This window comes from Cavia porcellus, unplaced genomic scaffold, assembly GCF_034190915.1.
Source record: "Cavia porcellus strain 051 isolate PalLab524CR breed Dunkin Hartley unplaced genomic scaffold, mCavPor4.1 scaffold_7, whole genome shotgun sequence".
Taxonomy (NCBI): Eukaryota; Metazoa; Chordata; class Mammalia; order Rodentia; family Caviidae; genus Cavia; species Cavia porcellus.
In genome coordinates, this window is record NW_026947490.1 from 44,058,703 (window position 1) to 44,069,577 (window position 10,875).

Sequence of the window (10,875 nt, forward strand, 5' to 3'; positions counted from 1 at the left end):
GGTCTCACTATGATGCCTCTAATCCATTCCACTGGTTTATATGTTTGATTTTATACATGTATTATTGATTTATAGATACCTTGAGTTTATTGCTCAAGACTTATGCTTTAATATCTGATAATATAAAACCTTTTTAATCAAAATTAACCTCATCTCTGATAAATTTTTTCTTTTTTTTTTTTTTTTTTTGGTCTTTTTGAAATATGATCTCACTTTGCAGTTCAGGCTGGCCTTGGGCTCATTTTGTAGCCCAGCCTAGTCTTAACCTTGCAATGATCCTCCTGCTTCAACCTTTCAAGTGCTGGTATTACAGGAGAGCACCACCCCACCGGGCATCTGATAGATTTTTGTTATTCTGTAACAATGTTAAAGATAACATATTGAAAGTCTCAAAACCTACTGATGAAATTTTTACTAGAATTTTATTGATTTTATAGATTAATTTGAGTGATACCAAAGCAATGATTCCTGCCACAACTCACCCCACCCCCAACTCACCTATTTGACCTATGCAGAAGAAAAATGTTCTGTAGAATGAGAATTGCGATGGTTATGCCAGGTATGGTTTTAGTTGGTAGAGTAAATCAGCTTATTACCAACTCCTGCGTATCGGTTTTTGACCTGGTAAGTGACATTTTCTCCTCTATTCTTTTTGGTTGAGACCACTAAGGACATTTAAATTTTATATTCATAGTCCTAACTCAGAGCTTTATTAAATGTCCAACTGTCTGTCATATAATCACAGGAATTTTGATTACTTTCTCTGATCATATCACAGAGGCCCACTATATCAATAACTTCTTGCTTTAGACCTGTTGAGTACAAACTAGCAAATTTAGACACTTTGATAGGATATGCATGCATCTTCATGAAGTTTCTGGGGATCTGGGCTTCTTAGACGTGCTAAAACATGTCTTCCAAGGTGAGGGACAAAGTTTAGAGCAAAGCCATGTCCACTTCTATAGATAGCCATTCTCTTCTTGAAGAGTAGCTCTGGATAACAAAAACTGCACACCTAACCAATAGTCACTAAATTGTATGTGACCTTAGCTGCTTACACAAAGCAGCATTATTTGATATAAAAAGCCAAAATTTTGCCTTGCACAGTAGCACTACGTTATCATACTGCTCTGTGACAAAGAGCAGGGACGGCTTGAAAAATAGATCTGAAGGTAAATAAGCCCAGAGCCAGTACAAATGCAAAGTATTCTTCTCCCATAAACCAAAGAGAATCAGAAGGCCTTGTGAGGACTAATGGAATAAAGAACCTCTTCAAGATGGGATTCAACTTAGAATGAACTCAAAGGTGCAGACTAATCTTCCAGTGGTCCTGTGTATTTTTCTGTTTCTCTGGGTAAAAGAAGAAAGGATAAGTCTAAGAAATTACTCGCTTCTGAATGAAGAATGAAGTTGGAGAGGGAAAAGCTTCCACTAGAACTGTAACATCTTGAGAAAAGTGGCTGAACAGATGGATCACTAGAAAAACAGATGGCTTCCATGGAAAATGTGAAAGCAGACCATCGCCGTTTGTTGTTATTGCCTTCTCCTTATACACAAAAATTAAAAAGGATTGAAAAAGGTGAACTGATTTTACCTCAGTGCCACATATCCTCTTTTTGATGGAGATAGTACAGCTCTGAGCATTGTGGATATTTGCAAAAAAAAAAAATGATTTTAACTACTCTGACTTTCCTAAAGAATAAAAGGAAGTTTTTGGATTTGGGTTTTAAAAAAAAACTTAAGTTTGACAAATCAACTAATTTAGATCAAAGACAAGGTCTAATGCCACTGCTTGGAACTCAGTATCTTCCAAACAATGAATCTTAACAGTTCAGAGCAAGGTTAACTGTGTCTTTTCACGGAGCTGGAATTGGGGGAGAAAATGGACTGGTTTGTGGAGGGCAAAAGGCTCTTGACAGCCAACCATCTTTAACTAGAGCATTCTCAGACTACATCTTGCAAAGGGAAATGCGTGTCACAGTCCCTGTGCAATCCAGGTTCTACTGCTGAGGACATGACATCTTATCAGAAACATGTGCCTTCTGATCTGCAAACGCAGCTGAAAATCTCTAGAGTTCATCTGACCTCCTGTTTAAAAGTCAGCTTATTAGTAACCTAGAAAGGAGAGTGAAAGAATCAGACCTGTTGAGCCATCCAGATATGAGCCATCCAGCTTTGTTTCAGCTTCTTTAAAAGTTACAAAGCTCATGATCATGGCTTAGGCAAGTTCTATGTTCTGGACACGGGAGTAAGGAGGCTCTATATGTGCAGAAGTCAGAGAGAGAAGGTAAGGATCACAGGGTAGGGAAGAGAGTCAGCTGTCCCGGGGGCATGTAATAGTGAGTGCAAAGACCTGTCTGACATAATGGAGATGAGCTAAAGAAATCATATATTTGCTTTTACTTTTATATTTTGTTCCTAAAAATAGTATTCTACTTGAATATACCTGCATCTTATCAGCCATTCTGGGCTCCTGTATTTCCCTTTGGTGCATGAAACAGACAATTAGGACAATTATTAATCTCAACATTTGAAATTTCTCTAAAGCCTTGTATCTTTGTTCTTCCTGATAGTAAAGTCATCATACATTTACTATATTAAAGGGTTCCCATCAGCTAGCCTAAAGCTTATGAGAGAAGGAGGCAAGTGGAATGATTCTTTCTGACACAGAACTGATATAAAAAGCTGATATAGAAAACCAGGAACACACTACAAACCTGGAAGAACACAGAAGTTAGAGAACAGTATGGACTGAGGAAAAAAGTGACAGTATCAGGAAAGCAATTAGTCTTGAAATAAGCCTAGAAACATGAAAAGGAAAGAGGATTTAAGGCCTTTGGTGATGACCTTCAGGCCACAGTTAATATCCTCCAGTGTCTTCCTCAGAACTACCCAGTGAGCCCCTAGATCTGTACCCACTGTTATCTCTGGCATCATCCACTCTGACTTTCCTGAATCACCAAAGTGATCTGTATCAGGAGGTCACATGTTCCTAAGGGAAGAGCTATGGATTTTGTCCCTTTCCACAGAAATACATTCAAAACTGACTCTTGTTTATGTGGTAGGCTCTGTGATATATTCACCTAGGTCCTCCATCCAGAGACGAGGACTTGTTTATTCTGCAGCTGCAGGACTGCTGCCAGCAAGCAGTCCTCAGTTATCATCCATCTTAGGAAAGCACCTTGGCTGCTCGATCCAGGGGCTTCCTCCCAGCGGCCAGAGCAATGATTCCAATGGCTGTCAACACTAGGGTATAAAGGCAAAGTCCCCTCACCCCAACACAGCCGCACTTTGAAAGGTCATTCCAGCGTGTCTAGGCCCACTTTAGGTAGCAGACAGCATATGAGCTCCATGGTGCTGTAGTTACTGGTGCTGCTGGTGCTGGGATGGTAAGGTTCTAAAGAGTCCTGGGAAGATGGCTGTGTGGAATTTATAAAAATTCAAAATTCAGGGCCAGGATTTAGCTCAGTGGCTCAAATGCTTGCCTGCTAAGTGTAAGGTTGTGAGTTCAATTCCCAGTACCACAAAAAAATTCAAGATTCATGCAATTTTACAGAAGAATGTTGTCCGAAAGTTTTCAAACTGCTCTAGGGATAATTATTCTGAATGTAAGATCAGGAAAGTGGTGCTGTTGATTAGTAGGAATGAACTGTTTACCTACTTGAGTTCCTTTGAGTAGCGAGGGAAATGAGAGGAGATGTTTGTGGAAGCATCACAGCCTTCACTTGCAGGTCCACTGTCTACCATTTCCAGTGTCTTTCCCTCCCTTAGGTGACCAGGAGCATAGACTGAGACAGGATCATAACAGAGCCTCATTGTAAGGCCTGGAGATGTTCTACCTCAGCCATTTGTGTCTTTTTTATCACACACACACACACACACACACACACACACACACACACACACACAAATGCTCTTGAAATCAGTCTTCTCCAGAAGAGGATCATCCTTCAACTCAACCTCTCTCTGACAGCAAAACATTTTGGAAACCACTCCTATGACACTGACAGTGGACCCCGGATCTAGCACAGTATGGTGATAGCACTCACTGATTAGCTGTTCGTGAAGTGAGCTATAAGCCACTAATTTGAAACTGAATTTCCAGCCTCATAGATCAGGGTTACTTTCTAATTTCAGAGCATATGACAGTGCTTCTAATGAGTTGCATGGGTGTGTGACATCCAAGAACAGATTCTGCTTTGTGCTGTCAAAGAACTTTTAGAATCACACTTCCTGTCAGTCATGTGTCATTAAAAAAACAGACCTTCTAGATAGTATAATAAGAAGGGATTCACTGTCAGAATTTAGTATCATACATTTGTGAGCATTAGTTAAACAGGTTAAACAGTCTGCAAAACGCTGTTCTGTATCTGACATAAACAGAGCGTCCTAAAGTCTCCAGAGCAGAGTTGGAGGAATCAACGATATATGGAACCTACATACATGAGTAGAGCCTATGTGGATGAGTGGAAGCTACAGTCCATCAGTGTCCTGCAGCAGGAGGTGACACCCTTTATCAGTACACCAAGCGGAAATGAGGCAGGAGTCAAAGAAACTGAAGGAGAAGGCTTCACAGGAGTGAGAGTTGTTACAAACTAATACCCAACCCTAGCAAAATGAGCCAGGAGACAAACTGTGAGTGAAAGCCTTGGGCATTGATGATTGAATTAGTCAGCTTTTCATCACTATAAGCAAATACCTGAGGAAATCACCTTGGAGGAGCAAGATTTATTTTGGCTCAGTTTCAGAGGTTTCAGTTCAGTTGGCAGCTTCCCTGAATGGTCTCTCACTGGCTGCTGTGGAGAGGCAGAAACACTGTGGTAACCGCGTGCTGGAGTAAAGCAGCTCACCTCATGTCAGGAGGCAGGCAAAGAGAAAGGAAAAGAGCCAGAGAGGAAGGGGCCAGGTACTAGATATAGTTTCCAGAGTCACCTCTGATGCCTCACTCTGTTCAACTAAACCCCACCTTCTAAGTTGCTATTATCTCCCAATAATATCATCAAATCATGATCTAATGAATGGATTAATCCACTAATCAAGCTGGAGCCCATCTGGTCCCATCACCTTCTAAAAGTCTTGTCTCTGAATGCATAGGATTTGGGACAGGGGTAAGGGGGAGCATTTTAGATCTTGAACATAACAATGACCCTCTAAGTAAAATAAGAATATGCCTGCTACATCACTTCCAACTTCACAATATCTTCTGTGACACATACTAACCTAGACATATGCAAGGCAAAAAATTCTGGAAAATGTGGTTCCAATTTAGCTAAGCTGACACAACAAAGTCCACCATATTCCCATCCTACCCTGGTACCTGCCCCCTAAACCAAGGAAGACACATGATAGAATGCCAGTGTAACATGAAATTTGCAGTCAGGTAGAACTGGGTTCAAAATCCAAGTCTACCAAGTGAATATCTTTAGGAAAAGCAACTGATTTTGCAGAACCTCTTCATTCCCTGTTTTATAACATGAACATTTGTTGAATGAGAGAGTTAGTCTTGAATGTGAAAACATACAGCTTCACTACTAAGCACTAATGGGCCTTCTTTTCTGTGAATTATTGATTTTCCCAAGGTCTAGCAATAATCGAATAGTGTCTTCATCATTCAGTGAGCACCTGTCATCTCCCCCTTTCCACTGGGCTTTTCAGGATTTCACTACATTCTGGCAATAATAAAAGCAGCAAGTCTTGTCTCACACGTGAGTTCTGCCCAAGCCATGGGCCATCTCTATGCTCTTTCAAACCAACTCCAAGAAATCCTAAGATATGTTTATAGTTCTGTAAATTTCCCACATAGCTAGGCCTTTGCTCCCTGAGAGGACTTTCAGACATGCAGTCTGTTTCTCTTGGCTTTTGGCAGAGAGATTACTCTTTAGAGTGTTGGTTCTCAACATTGCTGCACACTGGAATCACCTGAAGAATTAAAAAGTACTGACACTTGGATCCCTCTTGTATATGCTTTAAGGAGATGCCTCAATATCAACATTTTATTATACTTTAAATTAATCCACAGGTGATCCTAGTATTCAGACAAACTGAAAACCATGGGATTTGATCAACTGGACACCACATTGATTGTTGGCCTCCCTAAGGAAATTTTCATTATGATTCATGAGCATTTATTCTGATTTTCTTTAGTTCCTGGGAAAAGAATAATGTGTAAGCCACATTTTATTTTATATAGCTTCCATGCCAAGCACCATGGATGAAGTAGTATAAATAGTATACATTCTGATAATGCCGGAAGCTGAAAGTCTGACACTGACGAGCTGGCAGGGCTGTTTTCTCTGGAGCCCTCTCTGCCTGGCGTGTAGATGGTGCCTTCTCCCTGTGTCTTCACATGGTTTCCCTGCAGGTCTGTGTCTTAATGTCTTCTTCTTATCAGGACACAGTCAGATTGTATTATGGCCCATGGTAATGGTCTCACCTTAACTTAATCACCTCTTTAATGACCTTATCTCCAAATATAGTCACTTCTGAGGTATGGTACTGAGAATCAGGACTGTCGTGGTTTTTGTCAGTGGCCCCCAGGCCTCATGCATTTGTGATTGGTTCATTGTCTAGCACTGGGATTGGGGGTATGAGTGCTAACTGGCCTAGGGGTAGAGCCAAGATGTGATGTAATGGCAGGAAGAAGGTGTGTCTTGCTCTTTTGCCGGTTCCTGCCTTGCTGTTTGCAGCCACCATAAACTGTGGCCCCACCACGCCAGCCTGCCTTGGAGCCAACTAAATATAGACTAAAACCTCCAAAAACTGCAAGAAATAAACCTTTCCTTTCCCATCTTTTGGCATCAGGTATTTTGTCTCAGCGACCAGTAAAAAGTAGCTAAGACAAGGACTTCAATGCATGGATTTTGGCACATAACCCTAAGGCCACCACAAGTCTCCTCTATTATCACTTCCTTGACTAATTTAAAGGTTACTCATGACCACTTAACTTCCATCCACCTCCAACCTTCCAACCTGATATGGATTCCATGATTTTTGCTATAACAATTACTTAGTTTGCAACCTTTTTTTCTTGGTGGCTTTTCTCCTCAGTCCCCTCAGTCCCACAACTCACGGGCTCACTCTTACTCTGATCCCATGTTTGCCACCTCTTTCTTTCTTGGTTTTCTTATTGCATTGTTTCTCCTTCTTCCAGCCTTCCACTGCTCAAGAATCCTATAAGCAAGTAGTTCAAAAACATGCAGATTTTTTCTTCCTGGCTCTGATTTTTTTTTTTAAAGAGGATAAAACCAAGGAGAATAAAACAATAAAATCAATCAAAATAAACCAGAATGAGTGATACAGGACTTCCAAACCTTATGAAATCAACATAGTTACCGCGATGCCTTGATGGTCTTCAAAATAGCTTCAGATACCACCTTCAGACATATTAAAAATTGAACAGAACAGAATAGAATAGAAACAATAAAAACAAAATAATAAATGCAATAAAGGACATCAAAACAAGCCAGTTATAAATACATAATGGCTTCCATAACATGTATTGCTATCTTTTAAATAGCTGCTTGTGCCATCAGAGTTAACATAAACAAAACAAAAGAAAGCAAAAACCCAACCCAACAAAACAATGAAAATGATATGGTTTCTAGTTGGAGATCTTCTGCCTGTGGGGCCTGGTTCTCTCCTTCCGCAGTCCGTGAATGATGCTGACTCAGGAAGAGAGGCTTGGGTCTCTGATTCATTTTTTTTAAAGAGCCTTCTTAAGTTATAACGGATAAATTAAAATTGTATATATTTAAACAACATAACATTTTGCCATACATATACATTGTGAAATGATCACCAGAAATTAAATAACACAAATAACACCTCAAACAATTCCCATTTTCTTTTCTCTCTTTCACCTCTTCTTCTCTATGATTAGAATATTTAGGTCTACTTTCTTTGTGAATTTTAACCCACAGTATTGTCAACTATAGTCACCATAATGTATGTATTAGGTTCCCAGATTTGAGTTTAAAGGCTTTCCTACTTCTGGGAATTCCATGATGACTTCAACTCAATGTATATTAAACTAAATCTTCTCCCACATAACAATTCCCATGTATCCCTACTTCTGTCATAGAGTTCAGCACTCTCTCACTTCCTTTTTTTTTTGTCACCAATCAATAAGCACTGCATGTATCATTATTTACTTACGTTAGAGTTTAATTTTCTTTTATCACCTTGCTTCCAGAAAAGCATGCTCACCCATGCAGAGCCTCGATTAGGACATCAGAAAGACCATTTGTTGTCCTAGGAAACCCAGAGTCTAAAAGCTCTCAGCAGATCTGGGCAGCTGAGGCCAGGGCCTCATGGGATACAGCTTCTGGTTACTGTAGAGGAGCCCTTACCCTGACTCACGCATGAACATGAGCACTTCCACTCTGAGTGCAAAAAGCCCACTGATGTGTGTTTGAGGTGGGAATTGACTGAACTCTGCCTTCCAGTGACCAGAGGTCTATGCCCAGACCTCAATTCTCTTAGCATCCACTAACTGAGAAGTTACACTCCCTTGGAGTGAGTTTCAATAAGAAGGGCAAGAAAAATCAATCTCAAAACATCTCTCTCTTCCCCTCCTCCTTTTTTCTCTTTCCCTTTTTTTAACACTGAGTACAAAAATAAACTAGACATGGTGGTGTACACCCTTTTGCCTCAAGCTGACATAATTACTGGTGGTTACTGTGCTTTGATGCTGGAGCTGCCCTGAATAGACCTGCTCTCTCACACTGTGGGGAAAAAGGAGACAGAAAAGTGGGGAAAGGGGAGAAACAGAGTGAGAGAAAGAAATATATTGTCAAAAAGGTTGTTGTTCTTCATAACTCTGCTAACAAATTCCAGCTAAGTAGACACTGGGAGCAAAAATAATATTTTCAGTGCTGATGGGATGGTGTTAAATTTCCTCCAGAATGCAGAATGTTTGGAACTGACTTATCAACTATAGACATCTTGAAGCAATAGTTATTAAAACTCTATTATATAACAGGCATGACATAAACCTCCGTGGAGGAAAGATGAGCCTGACATTGTCCTTCACTCAAAGGGACTTTCAGAAATCTAGTGTGAGTCACATATAGGCAGAGTCCTCTCTGAACAACATTATGATGAAAAGATAATCTATCATTCTAGATAGTACGTTTTACTGAGGTTTGTTATACTCTGAATGTTTGTGTCTCACCAACATTGTTCTGTTGAAATTTTATCTGCAAGCAATGATCCCAGGCAGCAGAACCTTGGGGACATGACTAGGTCATGTGGGCAGAGCCTTTGTCAATGGATTAGTGCCCTGATAAATAAATCCCAGGAGGCTTCCTTTCTCCTCTGCTATGTAAGGACAAAGCACAAGGCTGTTCTGGGCTGCTGCCTATGGAACACAAAATAGGTCCTCACCAAACACCATATCTACCAGTGTGTTGATCTTGGGCTTGCCAGGCTCTGGACCTGTCAGCAATGATTATCTGTCATTTACAAGCTATCCAGTCTAGGTAGTTTATTCCAGCAGCCCAAATGAACTGACACCTGGTTCTGTAAAGTTACTAAGAACAGTTTCCTTAGTGGCTTATTATGGCCTCGCCATGAACTGCACAGTTTTACCAGCATTGTCCTGTCTAACTCTCAGAACAGCCCTATAAGGAAGACAATGTTTTTCCATTTAATTGAGCACAAAAACTGCTCAAAGTTTCCCATCTCAGCACAGCAGGTCTGGGGTTTATATTTAAGTCAGTTTCCCCACAGATAAACACTGCTTTCTACAGCCTCCCAAAAAAGTGCTTTTAAGTTGGACAGGACAAGCAGATATTCAGTAGACAGAAAACAGAAACAAAATGTTAGCGCTGTGGATTGGAAGAGGAAAAAAGCACAGACATATGAGACACTGCATTTAGAAATCAGTAAATGGATTGGTATAGAGGTGCTGGAAGGGCTTGGAAGAGATGTTGGAAAATTGAAACTTAAATGTGAATGACATTAAATGCTACAGGAATAAGTCGTTTCCCCTGTTAACAACAGGAAGCCATTGAAGGTTGGTGGGAGGATAAAACATACAGTAAATCCTATTTTAGGGAGACCCTATTGGTGGATGTTTGAGGAAGCATCTGAAGATTAAATGGATGGATAAAGATGCTGGGGAGAGGAACACGCATTGCCCATGCTCCATACGTTTTCCAAGTTCAGCCCAGCTTTGCAGGAACCAGAAACTCAGATTATAGTCATTATATATACATTTATCACAACACACACAGATTTCCTACTTTGAGTGTCAGTCAGGCATATAGCTCAAATATCAATATAGTTTTGGAACAAGACTATGAATGGCATGCACTGTGTTTTCCTTTTCATAACCAGGGAGATTCATGGTTTATATAGCCTGGATTGAATCAAGACAGTTGAGCTATTAAGAATATGAGTAATCTTGGGAAGAATTGACCTCTGCAAAATGTCCAAATACATCCCTTATTACAGGAGCTTAGATACCAACTGCCTGTTTCTTGATGTCAGTACCCAATAAGGCCATTTTCCACTCTGTTGCTGTCCACACAGATGTCACTGCAGAGTTCAGTGCTGCTTCAAAAGGATGATTTAGATAACAGGTTGGTTTTCAAGTATAACAAGGGTCAGATCAATAAGAAACTCTGAAAATAGCAACCAAAGCTGTCACTGCCCGTTCCATGTGCAACGGATGGGTCACTTGTTATTCAGAAACAGACTGCTAGTGTCATCTTTAGTTGGACTCTGACAGCCAGGTCCTAGGGGTCCTCTATTATGAGAGTGTCCTCCTTCAACATCTGTCACTATCAAGAGCTTCTACAGCCACAAGACCTAGCAACTCGCATATAATCAGCTGAAGTGACCACAAAAGGTAATATCCTTTGTGAGTAACAG